We start from the raw sequence: 24655 nt of genomic DNA on the forward strand, positions 1-24655 counted from the left end.
TCTTTCATTGTGGGAGGGAGACTGGCAGGCGGGAGATAGGCCAAGGCCCTTCCAGGGCTGTATAGCCAAGTTTTTTTATTTACTTCTTTCGGTCCGGGGTTCCATACCCGGTGGAAGCACATAGTGGTTCGGATCTCACTTTACAACGTATGTCAAGTCTAGATTAGCTTTTCTATGCAAAACGTGGATTGGAAAAATTACTTAGTCAAAATTTGTGACAGTTAGTTACTGATCGCAAGTTGCATTGTTGCAGAATATGCGGATACTAGACGTGTTGAAAGCAGAGGTGTTCATTTGGAATCAAACTCCCTCCCCCTCAGAGATCGCAGGAGCCCTCACCCTCCACCGCCCTCACCCTCACAAGTCTTCCGGAGGGTGAGGTCTGCCCTCACGAGGGTGAACACCTCTGGTTGAAAGAATCAGGACGATGAGGATGAGTCATGATATGATAAAAGCACACAAAAAACAATGCCCAGGCCGGTATTTTTTTAAAAAAGGAATACACCTGTTCGGTAGTATCCCCCGTCATTCACACATTTCTTAAACTTTCACACATGTCAATTTTTACTCTAATTGTTTCTCGGATATGAACGAGATGTGCCTCCCCAAACGCCCCGTCAAACAAAAAGCGGATTCTCCCCTACGAACACATTTTGGATCTAATACCACTTATAAATTAAGTGTCCAGAAACAGATATTAGGTATGAATATACGATGAAATACTCCTTAGCAATTACAAATAATTATAAGCTAACTCGTGGTCGAGAGTTAGAACGATGTGACTAAACTTCCCCGCTCTTACTTCCGAGTTCGAGGCCTGGTCTCAGCATGGAGTTCTTTCTCTGCAGTGTTTCCTTATCAATTTAATGTAATTATCATCCATCCTCATAGTTGCGACAAATTATAAATGTGTCATGGTAAAAACAAAGCAAAATAAGAAAAAAATATTGTAACATTACTGCAATGTCAGAACTACGTTGGCAAAAAAAAAAAAAAGTGAACACCAGATCATTTTCAAACAAGCATTTGGGGAGAACTGTGTAGAGGTAGACAGACAACATGCTCCCGAAAGTTGCCAATCGACATGACCTTCGGTACTGAAGTTGTGCGTTGAGAAAACTTTGCTTGAGGCTCCTCAAGCGTCTTATCACAAATGCCTCGGTGTTCGCAGCATTGCCAACTCACTTTTCGTTGAGAAAATATTTTTCTCCTAATTCATTTGCTGTTGATTGTACATCCAAACGCCGAACACCACCGTACCATATGTTCAACCCACTTAAGACTGGATAAATTGTTCGAAGAAAACAGAAGTCAACTATTAATGTAGCGATGAAACACATAATAAGACATTCATTTATAGCACGGAATGCATAAATAAGGTTAAATTATGTTTCTTTTGGTGCTATACGAAAGCAAAGAGGCGAGTAAATACATGTTAGCTTATAGGATCACCGTTTTCTTCTCGTCTTCCCTGGAGAAACAAACTGCAAAAGTGGCTTCAGTTTTCGCGGCCGATCAGCGTTGCAGCGAGCGTTCCAGTTATATATAGTTCAATGATATAGGTGGATCTGTCGTCTTGAAGAAGTTGTATTCACTTCTGTGTAGTTTGCTAATGTAATAGTGATAAAGAGTGGCGTGCCCAACGGAGGATTGGTGGGGGTTATAACCTCCCCTTTGGCCCAGTATTCCTAAAAAATAGAAGGTCAAAGTACAGCGCCTTGAATAACGTAGTGTGGAAAACGACCCAAGAAACTGGTTCCCCAGACGGATGAGAAACATAGATGGCAGTGCGATCAATGTCGGTGCTAATTTTCTTATGAACGTAATGCGGCTTAGTTAGTTTTTTGAATATATTATGTAGATTTGTTTGTCTTGAAAGGCGGTACGTGAATTTATGGAAACAGTTATATTTGTGGAGTGATTTGCAGTCACGAAATGGCATTAATTTGGAAAGAAAAGTAAAATAAAATGAATAAATAAATAGCATGCGTGCGTAACACAAGAAGAAACATCGCAATGTGATTCCCGACGTCAGGTCTTGGACTGTGTATTAGAGTTTATTTTTCTATGTTATTAGAATATAAATAGTATCCTGAGAGATATTTCATACCGAGGCGACAAACCACAAATGTCGCTTGGAAGCGAGCAGTCCGTAATCAATGCAGCCTTTCGAACCGTAAGGACACAAGCTCTGACTGCACCGTTTCCTCAAGGAGATTTTACCACGCGACACGCGACAAACGATACGAGGATTTCACACCAAAGCGACACGGATCCAAGGCAACTTTCATACCGAAGCGACACATGTTGCTTGGAAAGGAGCCAATCAAGAGCAACATTTCACATCGTAGCGGCATGACGGGAAGCACAGGCCAGCGTTCGGTTGGTGAAATCCTCAAGCGATAAGTGTCGCGTGCCGCTTGTCGCTTTGGTGCATAATCTCACTAAAGCAAGACACTCATTGCATCGCGTATGCGCGAACAACAAACCACGGCAACATGTTGCAAGCTATTGAGGAAATGGCCCAGTTTGAGCGACGCAGAAGCGACAAAGCGACACGTGTGGCTTATTGTGTTGCCTAGATCTGTTGTTGTAATGTGCGGTTTATCGTGTCGCCTATCTGTTGTTCGCAAGCAAAGCTTGCTAATAGACTGAAGGCACCATGTCGCTTGTCACTTAGTTGGGAACTCCCCCTGTAGCGCGTCGCTTCGGTCTCAGCACCCTTCCTTTAAGGAGCTTTCCGACCGAAGTATCAAGTAGCACGCGAATACGTGAACGTGTCGTTTGCTGTTTGGACCCTCATGTGCAATGAATGCTATTTTACAGTCTGGAAGTGTGTGTCACTAGTGTGACAGTGTGAACATCCCGTGTCGCTTGTCCCATTGGTTTGAAAGTTGCCTTACACTCATGTTGATGTCACTAAGAAAGTTTTGTGGGGTTCCCCTTGTCGTTTCATGGAATCATCATTATCATAATCGCCGCGATTAGTTTAAAGCGGAAGAAAAGAGACAGTAAATATCAAAAATACAAATGCTTCAGTGTGTATATCTTTAAAAGAAATGTTGATGATGATAATAATAATGAACCTAATTCATACACAAAAATTTAGTTGCCAAGAGCATTCCACGCTAGTGTTGCCCACGAGACGAGACTTTGGCCTGCGTATTTTTTCTCCCGTATTATTAACGAAAGTATGACGATAACAGGACGTGGTCGACTGTCTAGAATGTTCGTTAATATCTTCGCGACCACTGTACCAAATATCATAGCAATTATCACATTCATAGAAATGCTTCATGTAAAAGAATCAGACGTTGCAGCGAAAACTCCATTTACTTCCATTATAAGCAGACGAGTACCAAGCACCGGGTTCAACACCAGCGCCTCTAGCGGATCATTTTCGAGTGGAACCAGCCAGAGAGCGCAGAACAGTGCCGTTTTCCACACTACGTTATTCAAGGCGCTGTAGTCAAAGGTAGGAAAATATGACAAAATGAGGACTGACTACCAAGAAAAAGTATACATACGCCACTGGTGATAAACCTATAAATGTTATTAGTATGCCTCAACATAAGGCTGCATAATCATGTGTGGTGGCACGCGTCACACATCACTAACGACACCCCTGGTCTGAACACCCTGTATGATAATTAGACACGTAAATGTTCGTGTTGACAATAATTTAGCAAGATATCGCACTACAATTACTACTAATATACATCTCGTAAATTGAAAAGTTCTGAAGTAGTAATGCAAACAAATCTTCCGTTCGTTAATTAGTGACAGCAACAAAAACAAAATCATTTTATTTAAGGAAAGACAAAAGGCCATATTCAAAGGTCATTAAAAAAGCATTCTCTGTCCTTGCGGCAAAACCGTTAGCTGAGAAAACTACTCGAAAACAGATATGAAAGGAATTACGTGAGATCGGTTTCATAAGCTTAACTTGAAAAATAGGAGCATTTTTTTCACATGGTTACGCTGTACCAAAAACCATACTCCTTACACAACTTGTCTTTGCTATCATGTGTAATCTACACGGTTATCAATTATGTTGATTTGTCACTGAATAGTTTTGCATGTGGGTCAATGGCAGAAAGAGAAATGTGTTGTTTTGCTGGAGGAAATTGATTGTTGGAATGCCGCCATTATTACTTCCAGAATCAAAGTGTTTTCATTATTGAAACAACTGAGGGTGAAGTTACCACAAGCGACTGTCGATAGCTTTAGCAACTTGGAAGATTTTAGCGCCATCTAGTTCTCTTTTCACTCACGCATCTACGAGGTGCAACACTGAGTCGTCAATTTCATTGATTTGGTGCCATGTGAGTGTGTATTTGGTGTCTGCACAGTTTGCACTATGTTTTGGAGCGGTGTACAGGGCGGTGTATGGTCCCGTGGAACGCGTTAAGCAATCAAATGAATGATTCAAGCAACAGACAGGCATTTGTTGAATCTTATCTCGATCAGTGCGTTCAGCGTCTACTTGGTTCGGCAAAAGATAAACGTTTATCTGTGGTTGAGCACAATTTCCTTGCATTAGCCTGACACGAGATGTAACTTCACTACACCTGTTGTCAAAATCCAGCGAACTATACTGATTGTGAGCTGTACTGCCAGCAGTGATTGTTATGACGTTACGCATTAATGTCTGCTGGACTAACAGGCTTAACCTAACCTGTTCACATGCTTATTACGCTATTAGGTGCATACGTGCGTAGGTTAGGTAGGTCACGTTTGGTGCTGTTAGCATTTATAGCTCCAAGCTGGGTTGTTAAAGGTCCAGGGTTCTAATGGGTTCCGCTGCAGTACCGGAACTTTTTCTCGTACAATTTAAATTCGGTACAAGTTGCGTATTGTTTCATCGAAAAAAGTTCATGGAACGTATTTATGTAAATTGATCCACAAAAAGGTTGCTGCTGGACCGTATTTAAATTTATCCAGAAAAAAGGTTCCCGGACCGTATGTAAATCGAACCGGAAAAAAGGTTCCTGGACCGAATTTACGGTCTAGAACCCATTTGCGCTGGTTGATTTTCTCTCCTAGACAGGAATTGATTTTTTTTTAAATTCCTGAACCTTTAACAACCCTAGCTCGAAGTTGCTATAGCTGTCGCTATCCCCTCGTGGAGTAGCGTAGATGGTCGAGTGGTAAGCAGTTAATAAACAACCCTTTGGCATTGTGGCTGAGGGGTTGAGTGATAAAACCCTGATCTGGGCATGGTTCCTTCTTTGTATTTGTCCCTTAGTCAGCTTCATCTGATTTGATTGTTGTTATTTAGCGAAGCTTTTCTGCAGTGGCGTGCCCAAAGGGGGCGTTGAGGTTCACAACCCTCACACCATTTGGCCCAGTATTCTTTAAGAAAACATCAAAGCCTGGAATAGATGGCAAAATGAGAGGTGACTAGTATAAAAGAATATATGCAAACAACCCCCCCCTTTCGAAAATCTTGGGCACGCCACTGATTTTCTGTCATTTCGACTAATCACAACGATAAGTGATTAATAGTGTTGGGAGAAATATTGTCCAGACGATATATCGCGATATTGAAAAAATATCGTCCAGGCGATAACAACCAGACGATATATCGTCACGATATTTTGGCGATATACAGGGTGTCTCATAAGTAATAGCGCAAACTGACACAGGTGAAAGTACACGATAATAGAAGCAAAAAAAGTCTCAGTAAGCATGGGTCTGCAAACGAGCCGTTTTCGAGATAATCGCGAATGTGTGATTACAAGCCGCCACTGACTTCATTGTTTGTAAACGTCGTCCTAGTTGGTAAAATGCTAATTATTTGTGCGCCATTACAAGCCGTCATTTTGTAAACACCGAGTGTTTTACTCCTTGCGCGGTCCGAGGTTCAATAAAAGCAATGAGATCTCCTGTACTGTATTGTTGGTATTTTACCAACTAGGACGACGTTTACAAACACTGAAGTCAGCGACGGCTTGTACCCACACATTCGCGATTATCTCGAAAACGGTTCGTTTGCAGACCCATGTTTACTGAGACTTTTTTGCTTCTATTATCGTGTACTTTCGCCTGTGTCAGTTTGCGCCATTACTTTTGAGACACCCTGTATATTGTGATAACCACTCCGCTACGGAGACCGACTCCTGATTTTAGGTGGATCATGGCACACTGTGGCTCACCCACGACGCCATCTCTGTGCTTCGTGTTAGACAATTCTAATCACTCGTTACAGGATCGCCTGTAGTTTTTCTTTGCGTTACAAAGAGTCCTGTATTCATGGGCCGACGTATTTATTTCGTGATTTCAACGCATGGTTTTACGCTAGAGCCATCTTCGCAACGGACTGGTTCCCGTTAGAGCGAATCGAAGTGAAATTATAGTTGTGAGAACGGCCTTGAAGGAAAAGCGGGAATGTTATCAACACGTATTTTATTTTCGTTTACTTCCTTGCTTCCATGACGATGAGAATGGATAATGGTATGATGAAATTGATGAAGGGACTCCCACAAACAAGGGCGTACCCAGTGGCGGCGATTGGGTTCCAAAACCGGAAAGGGGGCAAGATGTCAGAACTGGGGTGGCAAAGACAGTTTATTTCCCTTTGTATATAAGGTTTAGCACAGTGCGGGGGCAAAAGTGTCGACAAGTGGGGGGCAACTGCCTCCCTTGCTCCCCTAATCGCCGCCACTGTGTGTAGTAGTAGTAGTAGTAGTAGAAGGGCTGTCCATTTAATCGGTTAGCCGACCTCCGTGGCGGATTGGTTAGCGCAACGCGCTACGACGTCAGGAGTCCCGGGTTCGAGTCTGGCCTGGGCGTTCTTTATAAGTGTCCTTTCATCAATTTCATCATATCATATATCATCCTCATATTCACGATTAGTCACAAGTTGGAGAAAAGCGAAGTAAAATAATCCAACTCAATGAATTATTTAACCAATTCCTTTAACGTGAGGTGGAGGGAATATAATTGCTCAGCTGTGTCGTTTATTTTCATTAGCTTTTTCCCCACTTTTATCTAATCGCGACGTTGAGGATGAGTGATGATGCGGTATTGGTGCAAGGACACTCAGAAAGAACAGCCAGGCCAGACTCGAACCCGCGACTCCTGACGTCGTAGCGCGTTGCGCTAACCAATCCACCACGGAGGTCGGCAAACCGATTAAAAATCGACAACATTACTATACACACGCCCACCCCCAATCAGCCTATGTACAATCACCGGCAAAAAAATGAGGAACCTAGATCCTGAAAGTCTCGCTTCCCTGCAAGGCGTTTCCTGCAAGTTATACTATCTGCGGTGAATGCACGGTGTTTACAATTGAAATTACTAAAATGTTCTTCCATACGTGTACTATGTACGTTACAAAGTATGTATTTATGCAGCTCCATTACGTTGTACAGCCAACGGCAAAGAAAATAGTAAGGAAATTGTCCATCACTATTTCCATTCTACATCCTGTGTTGTTTTAAGGAATGGAATTCTGTTGATGCAAAGCATATGTCGTCTGCGTATTGAAGTTTTTATTTCAATTCAAGATCGTCACATTGTTGAAAACAGATTGAATGAAAATGGTTATGCACCAGTAGCCTACTATTACTTTTGGCGTTGAGTGTACCTGAAACCGAATAGTTATCGGCTTTTAAAAATGTGAAGTGATACATTGTTTACATCTCACGCGGCCGCCATTACACCTGCACCCGTGGCCTAGAGCTTGCTTCTGATTGGTTACGCTACGAAAATAGGACCGATTCTATCTTTTGAGAAATGCCATGGCATCTGAAATGCCATACTTTACACGGTAACATTTTGTCATGGCACAAATGTTAAGAAAAATGCTTTCGTGAAAAGCGGGCCCTAGAGGACACTGCCCCCTTCCCTCACCCCTCAGTCCAGTGCCAATGATTACAAGGAAACAGTGTTATGCACTATACTGTCAGAAAGTTGAACTTCGATATAAGAAGTGTGGGAAGAATGACCTTGAGACCTTGTTTAGTTTTGAAATAGTGCTCTTCCTGGAAATCCAGAAGAAATCAGAGATGCGGCCATTAACACACTTCTGCTAAATTTACATGAAGATTGTAAATTTCCGTCGAACTTATTTATGGCTCCATTCAAGCATGCGTCATTAGTCTGGAGAGGATTAGGTGTAAGCGTCACAGGAGACAAGCACCTGCCTTACGTGGCAGGGTTTCCCCCTACCTGCCCCAGCGGGGAACCGAATTCTTCTTCGATTGGCGGGGGAATTCTTTGCACTTTTCCTGTCCTCGGCGAAATTCCCAGGAACAGCTTTTTTTCTCTCCCATCATGCACCACGTGGAGCTACTCCAGGGCGAGTATCGAAGAGTGGATCAGTCAGTCGTGGTTTTGTATCCTTGTGTGGTGGTTGGTGGAAAACAAAACAGGTAACGGAGACCCAGCGTGGTGTAGTGTGTGCTTGCTATTGGTTCCGCATCTACCGGGGGCGGCGCTGCAGTCAATAGCACCTGTGTTAGCACAATCCGCATCATTGGGGCTTCCAATTGTTGACCGCTGTTCTTTTCGCATGACCCAGCGTCTTGGAGAAAGGTATGTAACACTAGAGATAATAATTCTAAACTTATTGTACTTTTTGAACTTTGGGGAAGAAAGAATCTTGTCAAATTCGTTGAGCCCATTCTTTGAAGAAAAGTGAAAAATGATACTTTTACAGAGCTTTTATTACACTGTCCTTCCCACCAGCACGGAAATCAAAGGTGTTGGGTTCAATGCCTCGTTTAGGTTCAAAATTGTGCAAAACCCTGTGGTAATATGTAGTTTCATAGGACGTACAGTGAATACCGATCCTTTTTCGTGGTAGAACTCGTTGAGCAGCCAAATGGTGATTTCGTTACCAAGGGTTCCAGGTTCGATTCCTAGCCTGGCCATTGATGTCCCTTCAATTTCATGATTGCTAATTAACTCATCGTCGCGATGAGCCAAAAGAGCAGCAAAAAGACGTAAAATAAGAAACACTCTTTTCACACGAAAATAACATTCAGCCAAAATGAATTTCTTCCTCTAGTTTTCTGGGGTGCGTCCGTCCCTGCGCCCCTCCTTCTCTACTAGGGCCGTCATGGATTTTCTTTTGTATACATCTGAAACGTGGGGCATCATGATGCCGAAACCATGCCATCGCAGTGTTGGTTCAAATCCCCACGAGTTTATTTGTGGATGTTCTCTCGGTCCATCAAGTTTCATTGATTCTCAACGTTGCGATGAACCCAAGAGGTAGAAAAGCGGCGTAAAATTCCTAAAAGCACGTATATTCGACGGTTTAAAGGGGTATATTCTTTAAAGTGCATTACACATAGGCCATGATGTTATAAAAACCTCGATAGAAATTGAACGTAATATCAATCTTTGGAAAAGTGTCAGTACAGGTCTGAAACCACACTAGCTTTCTCATTAGACCAAAACAGCGTAACACCGTGCTGTTGTTGAATGAACGCCGCGTCAAATAGTAACTTCCTGTGTGATCTCGTTTAGTTTCCAGTTTAGCACCCAGATGGTGCAGTGGTAGCGTCGTTGCCTTGTAATCAAGGGGTCCCGGGTAGTGTTGCCCACGAGACGAGACTTTGGCCTGTCTCGTCTCGTGGAAATGTTGTGAAATGCTGTCTCGTCTCGAAAATATTCGTTTGTCTCGGGACACACGATCAATCTCGTCTCGTCTCGAATTTTTAAAAGCCTGTCCCGTCTCGTCCCGTGGGCAACACTAGTCCCGGGTTCGATACCCTGTGGAGGCACATAGTGGTTCAGATCCCACTTTAAACTGTAGGTCCAGTCCCGATTAGCCTTTTTGTGCATAAAGTGGACTTAAAACATCAAATCAATCCAAATCCAGTTTAGCGTAGTGGGATGAAGGGTCCGAGTGAGTGTTGCGTCAAGAGGTTTTTTTTTTAAAAAAAATGTTTCTTCTATTGACTAATTGCTATTGCACAGAGTTAAAAATATACTACATCAACTTGTTACTGATTTCTCATTTGGTCATAACTACAGAATTATTAGACTGTATGGATTGGATGTTTTAAGTGTCGTGGTGGAGAATAGGAATGATAGATTTTTGGCCCCCAAACACTTTTAAGAAGGGGTAACCCTTATATTTGAAGCTTAAATTCAATGCACCCAAACTATGAGATTGTCTTCTTGCCTTCTATGAAATTGAAGGGTGACTTACAATAACTCTTACAAGAGGATTATGTGAAATATTGATATTTTCGGCTGTGGATTTGGTTCAATCAAGTTTTTGAACATGGGCTAGAGCCAACAGACACCTTTTGAAGTGACCCGTTTCCTCATATGTGCGAATACACTTCCCAACTCTCGTCGATTTTAATGTCACGCTTCTTCCTTTTCTGACCTTCCAGATTAAGTTCCATCCGCATGTAATTGATGTTGGTGTCTTCTGCTTGGCTCTTGAGGCAGGCCAGAACATCATGAATTTTTGGATGCGGTCTTCCAAGCCACCTATTTGTTTTATTGTTCCAACCTTCTACAGCATTATTAGTTCTGTGGCGCCTTCGGTTAGGTTAGGTTACGTCCTGATCGTGTCAATTGTCCTACCATTAATTTGTAAAATGACCTTCACCGTTAAAATCATCGCAATTGTCCGTGATTTTGGCAATTGTCCTAGATTCATACAGATAGGCCTATCTTGGAAGGGAGGGGCAGACTCTTAATATTTTTCCATTCCATCAAGGACTATTTTACTAAATAACTGTTACATTTGATAAAATCAAATCTTACTCTACAGGGTGTACCAAAAGTCCCATTACCCCCCTCCCCCCCCCTTTGAATTGTAGACAAACCTGCAAAATGTTATTTTAACAGCATGCGTATGATGAGAGGATGGTATACCATTAAATCAGACCAATGGCCAAAATTTACTCTGTGTGCACACCGCCATTTTCATGGCACAGTATTATTCGCCTCCAGGTGCGATGTGAAATCTTCCGTAACTTGGCTGGCGTGAAGGAAGCAAACGCACTGCGAACAGCTTCTTGAAGTTCCTTAGTTGTCTGATAACGATTATGGGCGACTTTCTGTTTGATGTGTCCCCATAGCGCATTATCACAAGATGCCAGATTTGGACTTCGGGGTGGCCATTTTAAAGGTGCTGGTAAATTTGGCGATCCTCGTCCAATCCGTTTGTCTCTGAACTCATCATTGAGGAATTCTCTTAAAATGGCCACCCCGAAATCCAGATCTGACATCTTATGTTACGGAGGATTTCACATCGCACCTGGAGGCAAATAATACTGTGCCATGAAAATGGCGGTGTGCACACAGATCCTCTGGAGTAAATAGTGGTCATTGGTGTTAAAATAACATTTTGCAGGTTTGTCTACAATTCAAAGGGGAGGGGGTAATGGGACTTTTGGTACACCCTGTATGTTACTTTCACGGACGTCTGCAGGATTTTTTCCAGGGAGGGGCAAGGATGGTATTTTTTCCAGGGGGGCAAAAAAGGCACATTTTCCCCCAATAATAGTGTTGTTCCCTCAAAAACATAGCTTAAATTTGAATTTATCATACTCTGGTCCAGGAGCCTAACAAAATACCCTTAACGTTTTAAGTTTCAATAAACATGAACATTGTGTGGGGGGGGATCTGAAATACTGTCCCCCCACTGGATATCGAACTCGGGATCCCTCTCTCTTGCTCTCCATATACAATATATAATATCCAAATAATCAACCATGTTATGCATATATTTCTGGGCATTCTGGGTTCTGCATCGTTGAATTCAAGTCCTTGCTGACAAGATAATATCTCAATCTTCCTCTGTATGTAGAGCATAAGGTATAGTCGCATATTCCTTGACCCACATTTCATAATCGTTAGAACTATCTGCAATGTACGACGGTTTAATCCAGAATGTCGAATTAGAATAGCTATATGTGGAGTGTGCGAAGTCAAACCGTGGAAATTCTACGCAAGAATCAGCATATTGAGAGAACATAGAATGTTTGTAAATATAAGCAACACTATATATACAGTTACACCTTGAAACATTAGTAAGATTTAAAAGTGTGAGATGAGATCCATCTGGTACTAAATTATCGAGGAGACCCGCTAAGAATCCAAAAGTTCCTTAAACTATTCGCGCTATGCCAATGGTTTTTAGCGGCATCTCTTTGATGTTTACCTCAAGGGAATCGGATATCTGTCGTTTTCGTTTCTGTCGCAGGAACGACTTCTTAATTATGTGTGCCACATGCATGTCGACTTAGTGTTGCTTGGTATTTCCGACCGCCTGCGTTTGAATGCGGTTTCCATACATAAGAAATACATATTTACTTTTCTAGAATGAAGTATGTGTAATTTGTTTAAGCAAGCGTAAAAGTACTTGATGTTAGCAAAAAGATGATTATAAACTAGGTGCACGCCCCTACAAGTAATTCTGCCGGCGCCCATTCTTATGGGTGCCATGAAGTGTAATATCCTTCAAGGTGGGTCCCGGACTGAAAGAGGTTGAGAACCACTGCTCTGGACCATCACGCCCTGGGGATCTAACTGCAAGGGGTGATCCCTAGACAGTCAAAACCTACCTTAATTTACTGGTTAAGTTTTCGCTCAGGCAAAATGATTCAGCAGCTACTTGAATTGATCTCTGGATTAGCCTGTGACTTGGTTATCAAAACATTGCGTCAAGAAACAATTTACTATTTAGGGTAGACGAGTACTGAAAATTAATGTTGTACAGTCTAGGACACTTCTGGGATAGAACGAGCCAAGGACGTATTTAGGGAATCCAGGGGGTCCGGAACCCCCCCCCCCCCCCGATAGACTTATCAAGTACTAAAATTAAATAATGAAAAATATATTCCTTTAGCCTTTGTTGTATAATTTCCTCTGATTGGAAGACAACGATTATATTGGGATCATACGGCTTTGAAGGACAGGAAGGGCGTATTTAGATCCAGGGGTCCGGACCCCCCGAAAGACTTACCAAGTACTAAAATTAAGTAATGGAAATATTAGCATTTGTTGTTTGGATGGTTATTAATTTTCTCTGAACGTTTTAGAAGGCAAGGATTATATTGGGATCATAAGGCTTTGAATGGCATTACAAAGAAGATTTATGTACATTACTACTCAAAATAATATGCATATTAATCGGAAACTTACTTTTCTCCAACTACATGTAACATCATTTTTATTATTCGATAAATATGCAATTATTCATCTATTTGACATTAATTTCATTGCCAGGGCACTTGCTTTTATGTAAATTATTCTGATCTTAACTACAGGTAAGCTACGTAATGAATATGCGCTGTTATATCTATATTCTTATACAGTATTTTTACCTATTCGTGTAATAATAATTTTAATTTAAACATTATTATTATTACTCCTGAGACACTTGGTTCGGACCAGCCCCCCGAAACATATTTCTAGATACGTGCCTGGAACGAACCTATTGAAAGTGTATGGAATCGTTACAACCCAGAAGTGTCAGTGACTGTACAAGTGGTGTATTCTCCATGTTACCGCGTTGACCGCGGTAATTTTTATACATTTAGCTCCAATATATGGTAATTGCTCGCAAACTATTAAAACCAGCTTCTAAAACAGAATTTATATGTAAATTATTTAAGGAACTTAAAGACTGGTTCTTACACCACTGATAGTTTTCCGTCGCACCCTTCTGGCGACCGGGTGCGAGGGAGCAGAAGAGGGTGGCTATTTAAAAACACGCCTCCTGCAACGTCAGTTCCACGGCTGTAAACAACGTTGGCGGAAGAAAACTGCTTCTTACTTCCTGTCTTTTGTGCCACGCTTGACAGAGGCAATGTTGCGTGAAGGGAGGTTTCTCTTGGTGCAAGGAAATCTAGCTCAGCCCCCTTTGGCATTAAATACAATTATTTTGTGCAACTTGTATGCAGTGAAGAGCGATCACAGAATATTAGAGTGGACGAGTTGTATCTTTGCGGGTGAACCTTGACCACGACTGGCTGCGCAGTAGCAAAGGGAGGAGCTACCGGCTGCCTTAGCCAATGGGTGTCATTCTCCTTTAACTTTGTAAGAGATGTCGACCACTCAACGGCGAGTAGGAAGAATCTACGGACATGTATCTGCGCGAATTAGTCAAGGTCACCCGCAGAGATGCAGCTCGTCAACTCTAACAGCAGCTATTACATTCGTTCATCTTGTTTGAGCCGAAGTGCAAGTGGTGGCAAGTATTTAGAAGAGTCTATAGACATTAGAAAGTTGTTTCATAGGGGAGCTTATTTATCTGACCCTTTTGCAGTCTCCCCTTTGAACAGAAATCTGTGGCATCAACGTCATCACATTCTTTCCACATCTGCGTCAAAGGTCAACAGGCCCCTTGAAGTTTTGGGAACGAAGGGGAGTTTTATTGCTTCGGCCGGGGGTGGAATGTACAGTAGGCACCATTGTGCATTTTTTCTTGTATGATATAAATATCTTGATCATCAAAAGTAGTATGGAGTTTGTAGTAAGGAATGATGTCAGTAGCATCAATTGACACTTAAGATATGTTTTAGAAAATATAGAAGAATGAAGTATTTGTATGAGATTTATAAATTTTATTTCATATTAGCTTAATGCCCCCCTCTTGGTTTACAAAGCCCCCTCTTTATAACCCGTGAGCCTGTTCTAGTTCCAATTTTAGGTACAAAGGAAGATTTTAGAAAAATATATACAGAGTAGAAATGGCCATAAATTTGATGTCGGACTTCTGTTTTACTTGCATTATTTCTATTACATGTAATTAATCTGGATGGGGCGTATAATAAATATATGTAATAAATATATGCAATAAATAGAATTGTTGCGGTAAACCACGTCAAATTTTCAGAATACACCACTGATAGAAGCATTTAAGTCAGGGTTGAAAAAAAGGTTTCTGGACCGTATTTAAATTGAGCCGGAATGAAGGTTCCTGGACCGAATAGAAATACTTTACAGATAGAAAGGTTCTTTACGGTCCAGAACCCATTTTCTCTCCTGGACCGGAATTGAATTTATTTAAAATTCCTGGACCTTGAACAACCCTGATTTAATCACGTGCTTTCCAGTTCGTGACAGTGCGTTCAATGCCTCTTGTACCAGGAACTGCAGTTTAGTCTGCAAAGCAATGTCTCCCTCTCGGCTCTGCGATTGAACTTGATCTTCACCTTCTCAGTTGGCGCCAAGGCAAACCGCCCAGAAAGGAAAGGGGGCAGCAACTATTGTACTTACATGTTTTCTGACGCGCTCCCAACCTGATTTATGTACGCGGAAAACAGCAACTTTTCAAAGCAGCTGCTAGCAAGACGGGGGCAGTTTTCGCGAAAATGTAAAAGTGACTTCGCGACTACTTGACAGTCTTATCGGGTCAGATCTTGGGCATTTCCCTAAATAAAGATTAAACGGGAACCAGAATTTACAGTAAGTGTGGCCAAGTTGACTTTTAAAAGTCCAGTTTCAGCAATGAGGACATTGCAATCGAACCCCTCACCATTTTGATTCAAATACCAAATTTGAAATCATGTTTGTGTTGCTCTGGGCTGAAGTAAAGTGGTGGGGATCAAGCTTCTTGTGTCTTTGTGCATTGACTTTGATTGAATTGGTTTATTTTACACGCGCGTGTCAGCAGTAAGAATAAGCGTCAAATTTGCTCCTGCCACGTAATTCGTCTGCTAAGAGGATGTTACAAATCTTAAGAACAGATGAAGACCAGAGAAATGCAAGTTTATGATTAGTGGGAATGAATGTACAGGTAATTTAGAACATTTTTCTTTAGAAAGCATTTAGCGATGTTATTTTAATGCTAACGGAACCTAAACTAACTACGAGAGCATTTAGGTTTATTATTAGAAGAATGCTAAAGGACCTAATCTTAAAACATTTATGTGTAAGTAATCGCTAAAACTTAACAGTATGTGTTACAGACGTAATTGCATACATAGCATGATGAAATCACGATAAAACAAAGACCGAGTTTGCTGCCACGCGCATCTTTTTTGAGGTTCCAGCAGAAAAAGAACGTGCCAGCAGACACTACCTTTAAAATATGCCAACACTGCTCGGAACCTTGAGTGACAACCCGTGATCGTGGCCGACCACAGACAGGAGCGAATGCTCAACTGAATAGCCATCCGTGTAGGTGAAAACTGCAGGCCAAGTCATTCAATTAGCACTGTAGACAATGATAATGTCCTTCGTTGGCGCATTAGCACGCTTACTCTATTCTTCCCGTTCGTTTATATCAAAACTTGGAAGAAAAAGTCACCAGAGAAGTAAGTGGCACCATGAGGTCTTGTGGCGACCTCAAGGTTGCCGAGTACGCCTTGAAAATTTTCTCAATTAAAAGTTACTTTCCCACAGCCTTGCAAAGACTGCCACAGTTTCCAGTAATGCAGATTCTGAATATCCCCATAATAATAAGTTTTTCGCCATACTGCCGACTCCCCCCGCTCGCCCGGTCCTCCTTCCTGGAAATTCGCATCGTTCATTTCAAGTTACAGAAATCCAGAAAACTTATTTCTATTGAATAACAGAAATACAGTTTATTTACTTAGTATTATTAGAACATAATACCAAAGTAAAAAACTGGGACAGATAAAAATAGTGTAAAATTTAGGAACCAGAATGTTTCATCATATTCCGCCATTAATTCAAAGAATAAAAAGGTTACACATTTTTCAAACTTCCAAAAATATAATAGTGGCCGCGGTGGCTCAGTCGGTAACGCGTCCGGGAACTTTTCTAACGTTGGAAGTGGCCCCGGCGCCCACCCAGCGTCGAATAACATGGGTACCTGGAGGAAACCATGGGGGGTAAAGGCGGTCAGGGGCGTGATGCTGATCACATCACCCCCACTCACGACCGGATCAAGAAATCGTGGGGCGTTACCCCCACACCCCCTATACGCCTTCATGGCGTGGTGCTATGCACAGGGGAGCAATTTACTTTTTTTTTTTTACCTTTACCAAAAATATAATTTTATGTGAAATGTCACACGGATATAAACTTAATTATTAACATTTCCACCCAACTTCTGTCTGTAAAAGTTAGTATTTCAGTATGAAATGTAAATATTATTATTATTATTAATAATAATAATAATGAAAAACAATTGAGCTGAATATTATTTTATATGGTGGGATTTCGCATCCCACTTTAACTGTATGTCCAGTCCCGATTACCCTATTTGTGCACGAAGTGGACTTAAAGCAACAACTCTTCTCAACCCAGTACGATCCATTCATCTTCATCGTCGCGATTAAACGTAACCAGCTAACTTAGAAACAAGTATTGCCCCATACAGTGGCGGCGATTGGGTTCCAAAACTGGGTGGCAAGAACCAGTTGTCCATTCATAAATTTCATCATATCAATCATCCTCATCTTCGCAAATTAGTCAAAAGTAACACCAGAAGCGAAGTAAAATAAAGCAAATGAATAAAAAAAAAAAACACTTCGAGAACTGGGTATCTGCGTGCTACTCGCCACACTACCACTGTTCCCTCAGCAATCCACACGTGCATACGAGAGCACTTTTTCTCTTTCAAATACAACAGCCTGACCAGGTCTTGTTAAAAAGAAACACCATAATTAAAAATATTGTGACGTCAGAATACGTGAACAACATTGCAATGTTAGCCATGCGTATCCGGTACAAATTAACCTTCTTCATACCTACAATAAGAAGAGCAACTCTCCACGTGCAGGTAGGAAAAACTTTTGCCCAGGGCACACACTTCACGCATGGGAATTCCCCCTACGCATTTCTTCCTGAAGATGCAGGTTTCCTATGACGCAATGGGCAAACATTCGTGGGTTTTCGCTGTCTCCCTCGGGGCACAGGCGGCCTGTCAAGTCCACGCGCTGTTGCCTCGAACTTGGCCTACAAAGTGGTTTCACGTTTCTTGCTCAGTCTGCTTTTCGCTTCCAAGCGGTTAATAGTAGCAGTTATTCTACAGAAAGGGAACTGTCCTCACTACTTCCTCTCTCAGTGATGTGCGTCTACGCGTAAACAACTATAGTCTACATTCTACACGTAGACTATTTTATACACATAGATTACCAAACTTAGCAAAGGGCGCCGTGGAATTAAAAGAAAACTATACTGCGTATCAGTTCCTGATGTGTGAGAAGAACCTTTCATACTCTTCCTTCCAAATTCGAACAATTTCTCACCTAGGAAGAAACCTAATATAGGAAATATTCTAGTGTTTTATGGGAAAAAGACCACTCTTGCCTCACGACTGCCATCTGTTGTTGTTTTTTGCATACTATTTATCTTCCTCCATAGTTGACAGTCAGGGGCCAAGGGGGCTCAGCCCCCCCTGGCAGGGTCGCCAGCCCCCTTGACATTAGGTAAAACTATTTTGTATTCTAATTTATTTGAGGTGAAGAGTGAAAATGTAGACAGAATATATTATTTTGTTCCCAACTTCGTTCGTTCATCTTGTTTATGAGCAGAAGTCTAAGCAGCGGCAAGTGTTTAGAAGATTCCTAGACTTTAGCAAGTTCTTTCATAGGGAGCCTTCTTTATCTGTACCTTCCCTTCCCTGCCCCTGTTGCAGCCTCTCGTTTGACAGAAATCTGTGACTTTGATGTCATTATCCACATTCCTTCCGCATCTGTCAATTGTCAACAGATCCCAAGTGTTATTGCTTTGGCCGGGGGTGGAATGTACGGTAGGCACTATGATTGAAGTGAATATTGTAACGGGTGGCGCAAAGGTCATCATCCTATTTGAACTTACCTTTATCTTGATGGATTGATTGAATTGCTTTATTTTACTTCACTTCTTGTGCCACTTTTGGCTAATTTGCGAAGATGAGGATAAGTGATGATATGATGAATGGACAATTCGAACCCGGGACCCCTGGCGTCGCAGCGCGATGTGATAACCACTCTGCCACGGGGGTCAGCACCTTTATTTTGATATCTTGTTGTTTATATCAGTAGTGTATTGTCAGTTAAATAGAAGATACTCACGAAATTTATTGTGTGCGAAAATGAATAAGTATACCTCACAAGAACGTGGAAAAATTGTGACAATTTTGCGTGACACTTTTCTGGGCAGAGTAATATCACGTTTTGGTGATTTGCCATGGCCGGCCAGGTCCCCCGATTAGACCGCTCCAGATTTTTCCTTTGGGGATATTTGAAATCATTGGTTTATGTGAATAAGCCAGAGACGTTACAGCAACTAAAGGACAATATTCAGCATGAAATTGAAAACATTTCCCCGCAGATTCTTTCCAACACCATGGAAACGCAATAAAAAGAGCCGAAATTTGCATCAATTCGAATGGTGGTCATTTATTGGATGTTATCTTTAAAAATTGCGGACATGAAACTTACAAGTATCAATAAAAGTTTAACACAAAAAAAAACTACTTTGTTTAATTTAAAACCCAAGCTATAGCCTGAGAAAATCAGGTGATGACTTTTGCGGCACCTTGTATATTTTAACATGTATGATATAAATATCTGTATCATAAAGAATAGTATGGAGTGTGTATTAAGGGATGCATTAGCACTTCAAGAGATGTTTTAGAAGATGTAGAAAAAACTGTAGTATGTATGATATTTCTAAATTTTATATTTTAAATTAACTTAATGACCCCCAACCCACATAATTTACCTTAATTTAATACATATTACTTTTGAAATATGGACTTGGTTTACAAAGTCCCCCCTGATAGCCCGTGAGCCCCCCTGGAGGTCAGTTCTAGCTACGGGCCTGAGTTGATAATAGAAAAGAGGAGAAATTTTGTTGTAAATAGGATTCTTTTCATTTCGTTAGGAACCAATATAGTTGAAAATGTCATTTTCCTTTCATGAAACCCTTGTCCTTTCATGAAACCCTTGAAAGTTAATTTTAATGCACTTTAGATTGTCTACGTAGTCTATGTAAACTACAACCCAATGTAATCTACTTGTAGATTACGTGTAGACAACGTATGTAGACGTAAACTTATAGTCTACGGCACTAATGCAGTAACCCCGTCTAGTAGGCTGCACTTTTTGACACACTGTGCAGATCAGGAAGGTGTATCCAGTGTCAGGGTGGTCCAAGGAAATTACGTTCAACCAACTAGACGGAAAGTGGTGTTCAAGTTCAGAATATTCAACAAATGCCTATCTGCTGCTTTAAACGGTCATTTGATTAGTTAGCACGCACCACGTGACCATACACCGGTCCAGAAGGTGGTGCAGACACCAAATACACTACTTGACTCCAAATCAAAGAACTGGACGACTCGGTGTTGCACCGTGCAACCAAATAGACACTTCGGTGCAAAGAGAGTCAAAGCGAGTCAAAAAGTGCAGCGAAATACAAGGGGGGGAGGGAGAATCCCCCCAGCAACAATCTTTCCTAAAACAATACTCCCCACAAGAAATTTCCAGGAGGACATTTTTTGTTTCAACAACAGCAAAGATAAGCAATTCATTTACTTTACTGAGGATAATTTCGAAAATACACACATAGACGAATGATTGAAGTTTAGGCACACACAGGAGATGTACTATGTAGAAATTTTCAGCGAAAAATACAGCTCGACCAGGACTTGAACACGGGTCTATGGCATACCATGCGCGTCTAGTTGGTTACACGGTGCAGCTTCGTTGATTTGGTATCGGGTAGTGTATCTGGTGTCTGCACTATGTTATGAAGTGGTGTATGGTCACGTGTTTTCTAACTAATCAAATGAACGTTTAAAGCAGTAGACAGGCATTTGTTAAATCTTCTGAACTTGAACACAGCTATTCGTCTACTTGGTTGAACGTCATTTCTTTGCACCAGCCTGACACCGAATAGGCCTGCATCGAAGATACCACTTGGCAGTGAACTTTCACTCTCGCGAGGAAATACATCTTTTCACAGCACTTGACTCAATGTCCTTCGTATCTTTGCCTTGAGCTCATGAAGCATGGCATTTCACTTTCTCCTTCATTGGTCTGCAGGATGTTCTTTTCTTGCGGAAACTTCCGAAAAACGACATTAAGGGGACGAGTTACAGTTACGCACCAATTGTGCATTTATTTCAATATCGCCCGAATGGGCACTGCTACTAAAATCAGAATCCCATGCATTCCTTATGGAGAATCAACTTCAACATCAAGTTACGGCTAATCAAATGGAAGTTTCGACTTTTCCGCTAGTCAAACACATCTTCAAACCGCCCTCTTTCCGTTGATATCATTTTCAATACATCGGAAGTTTGATATTCTCAAGAGAACAAATCGAATAATACTCCCATAAGCCCAGTGCGTTTCTCCTTGCCTCCTACGGCCATTCTGGCAGTGTTGCCAAACCTGATGCGCATAAAAGAGCTAAATTTCACCTTAAATGGAGTTAAAACTGACTTTAAAGGAGCTAGATTTACGAAGTGCTTCCTAGAGTAATGTTAGTTGTCAAAGGGGTGGAGCGACGCAGCCAATATAACAATATCAAGTCACGGCAAAAGTTGGTCTTTGTGGGCCGGAACCAGTGATGGCATCATAGTGGGGCACGGGGACAGGTGCCCCAGTTTACAGCCAAACGAGTACACGAAAGAGCCAGATCTGGATCCAAGAAAGCTATGTTAGCAACATTGCCACTTTGGGGAAGAGCTTGGGAAAAGCCCCGTGGAAAGTGTCCCGCATGCCCTTAAAGCAGTTCGACAGCGTAACTTACCAACTTCGGAAGTTTCCTTTGGCATAGCCATGCTGACAGGTAATGTTGGGCGATATATCGTCCAGACGATATATCGTCACGATATTTTGGCGATATACATCGTGTCGGCGATATATCGTCAAGATATTTGGCGATATGTGATATATCGTGGAGACGATATATCGCGATATCAAATTCCCGACATCGTCCATTCCTACTGACAGCTTGGTTTTCGAAGTAGCCAGCTTAGCGAAACCAGATATGTAATTAAGCAGCGCCATTGATATGTACCTAAAACCGATAGTAGGAAACATTTTCTCTATTGGTCTAATAGTTATAGGCTTTTGAAAATGTGAACTATTACATTGTTTACATTGTACTCGGTCACCATTACGCATTTAGCAGACTAACTAGGCTCTGGCGTGTGGACACTCATGTTGTGTCGTCCTTACAGGTTTGCGATTGTCCCTTCATCAAAGGGCTCTAGTTTCAATCCCCCCTTAGGTACATAATGGTTCCGATTCCACTTTAAACTATAGGTTCAGTAACAATTAGCAGAGTGTAAGGGGTGAGCCTTCCTGCACACATCCAAAAGTCAACTTCCCTTGCACGTAGTACACCCTGTACTGCCTGCACACTCGATTTATCCCCTTCTCTGCCGTTGCCTTGTTCGAGAGATAGCCGGGACATAGTGTAGCATTTATCCTAGCAGAAACCTTAGAGGAAATATTTCGTCTAAAGCTGACTTTAAGAACATATAATTTTCCCCTTCATAACCATGGACGTCCGCAGGATTTTTTCCAGGGAGGGGCAAAGGAGGTATATTTGTCCCCATAATAGTGATGCCCCTCAAAAACACTTTTTTTCAATCTGAAATTATCGTTCCTTCAACGAATTTAAATAATTAACATAAATTACTGTCACTGAAATGAAATTGTCAAATCTATAATTTTTAGGTGGACATTCATTTTCCAAGGGGGGCGTAGCCCCACCTTGCCCCCCCTTTCCGGACGTCCATGTCCATAAAACATTAGCTTCATTTGGTAACGTAGACATTCCAACTAATCAATTAAAAAGAATCGGAAATTCCAACATTCTAAGTGTTCCGAGAAAGAAGTGGCTCACAAACTGGCAACATTGGCTTTGTGGACGGAAAAAGAGGTGTATTTTACCACCTGCTGCCTTGGTTCTTTTCCTGGTAAAATCAACTTCCTCCCGGGGCTTACCCACCCCGGCAATCCAGAGGCCGGTTCTTGCTCTCTCTCTTGCCTCCTGCCCCGGGGCGGCCCACGATTAGTCAGGTCTAGAATCACCATTGTTGCGAGGTTCAGCAACCTTCGCAGCCCAAGCTGCTCAAGGTTTTCGAAGATCCTGAAGGAGTTTGGCAAGAAAAATCACTGGCGTACGTAGGGGGAGCAGATGGGACCACAGCCCTGACCGAGATTGAGAAAATCAACATTTACAAATGAGAGCAGTACAGACTCGAACACTCGAAGTGGTAAATGCAAATACCCTTACAGTGGGCCCCGATGATGATTTTTGTCATATTCTGGAAATTTGTCAGGGTTTTCTGCAACAATTCTTATATATTGTATGTATTTATTATATTTTAATTACATATCATAGCAATAAAACACAGAAGTCCGACAACTTCGAATTTCGCGTCATTATATGTGAAAAAGTTTGTTTACCGGCGGTACACCAGGTAACATGAGAGAATACACCACTGCTTTGCATTAAGTTTTAAAACCAAGGTTAAATAATGTTAATTACGATATATATATATATTGTGTATCCCGTCCCTCATAAGAATAACGAAATATCTCTTGCAAAGGCAGCCGGAACGCGATGCTGACCACATTTTCTTCGGTTTGAGTTGACAGAGATCCAGAATGTGTAAGGTCCTACCTCACTGCAGTGTTGGGAGGAGTCCTTTCGCATACATGGAATATGCGTACAAGCAAAATTCGTGCATTCTGAATACAGTGATAATACTCTCTACCAGTGGCAGCCATTAGGGGGGCGAGGATGGGCGTTTCCCCTCGCTTTTTGTCACTTTTGCTCTCGCACTATGCTAAACCTTATCTACCAAGAGACTTGCCCCCCCCCGTTTTGGAACCCAATCGCCGCCACTGCACTCTTCACCCCCTTCATGCCTTTCTGCCTGGAAAAGCATGCCCGTAGCCAGAATTTTATATCGATGAGATATAAAGGCGAAAAGTGGAGGTAGATGACCTGGAGATGAATTTCTCACTATATTACAAGTTATTATACGTTTAATGGAACTAAAATTAATTACCACTATACACTATTTAAATTATATATTTGTAGGATTTCGGGTGGGGATTCAGCCCCCCGAGTCCTCCACCTGGCTACATGCCTGTGGAATAGCTTTCTCTTTCCGTAAATTCAAATGTGGAGCAATCGTGTAAAAAAAGTGTTTATGTTTCATAAACCATTAAAGAAAGTTCCGCCAATTATCGCGACACATAACCTGAAATCCTCCCACGACCTTACACGAATGAATATTCATCCATCCTGAATGTAGCAACCTTGAGATCCACAACCTGGAAGTTCCAACAGGATTTGCAGCGAAGAAGCAGAAAATTAAACCATTTATTTCCTCCTCAAAAGTACGATAATGTGTAAGTGCGCATAAACGGAGAGAACACACTTCTGTACCTTAGCGTGAGCAGTGGCGGATCCAGAAGTTACAGTTGGAGGAGCGATTTCAGTATGGGAACCTCACCTCATCGAGAATGACTTTTGAAAACAATACGTTCATCGCTTATTCTCATCCTCTCGATTAAACTAATATGTAGAAGAGGGACGTAAAATTACCGAAATAAAGAGTGAGGCAAAAGTCACGTTACATAGGACGGTGGTCCTCCTCATTATGGGTTAATTTTTAGGTGTGGTTCGGTAGCCGCGTCGTGGTCCCGTTGAGTGGCCATTGCGGTCTCCAGACCTGACACCAATGATTGTTTTCCCCTTTGGGGTCATTTAAATGCCGGACGTTCTGCAAAAGGTTCTG

General features: G+C 41.8%; 1 protein-coding gene across 2 annotated transcripts in view; it reads left to right on the plus strand.

Annotated features, from left to right (window-relative positions):
* LOC146002373 (protein spinster homolog 1) overlaps positions 1 to 24655 on the plus strand; it is a 407500-nt gene that overhangs the window by 339809 nt on the left and 43036 nt on the right. The window contains exon 1 of one of the 2 annotated variants that reach the window (XM_083140101.1): positions 8319 to 8544. The exons of the other annotated variant lie outside the window; for it this stretch is intronic. The gene's annotated coding sequence lies outside the window, so the exon portion shown is untranslated. Of the gene's footprint in view, positions 1 to 8318; positions 8545 to 24655 lie in introns of those variants that run through there. 2 annotated transcript variants of the gene reach the window in all.

This window comes from Lepisma saccharinum, chromosome 18 (genome assembly GCF_977018435.1).
Source record: "Lepisma saccharinum chromosome 18, izLepSacc3.1, whole genome shotgun sequence".
Classification (NCBI taxonomy): Eukaryota; Metazoa; Arthropoda; class Insecta; order Zygentoma; family Lepismatidae; genus Lepisma; species Lepisma saccharinum.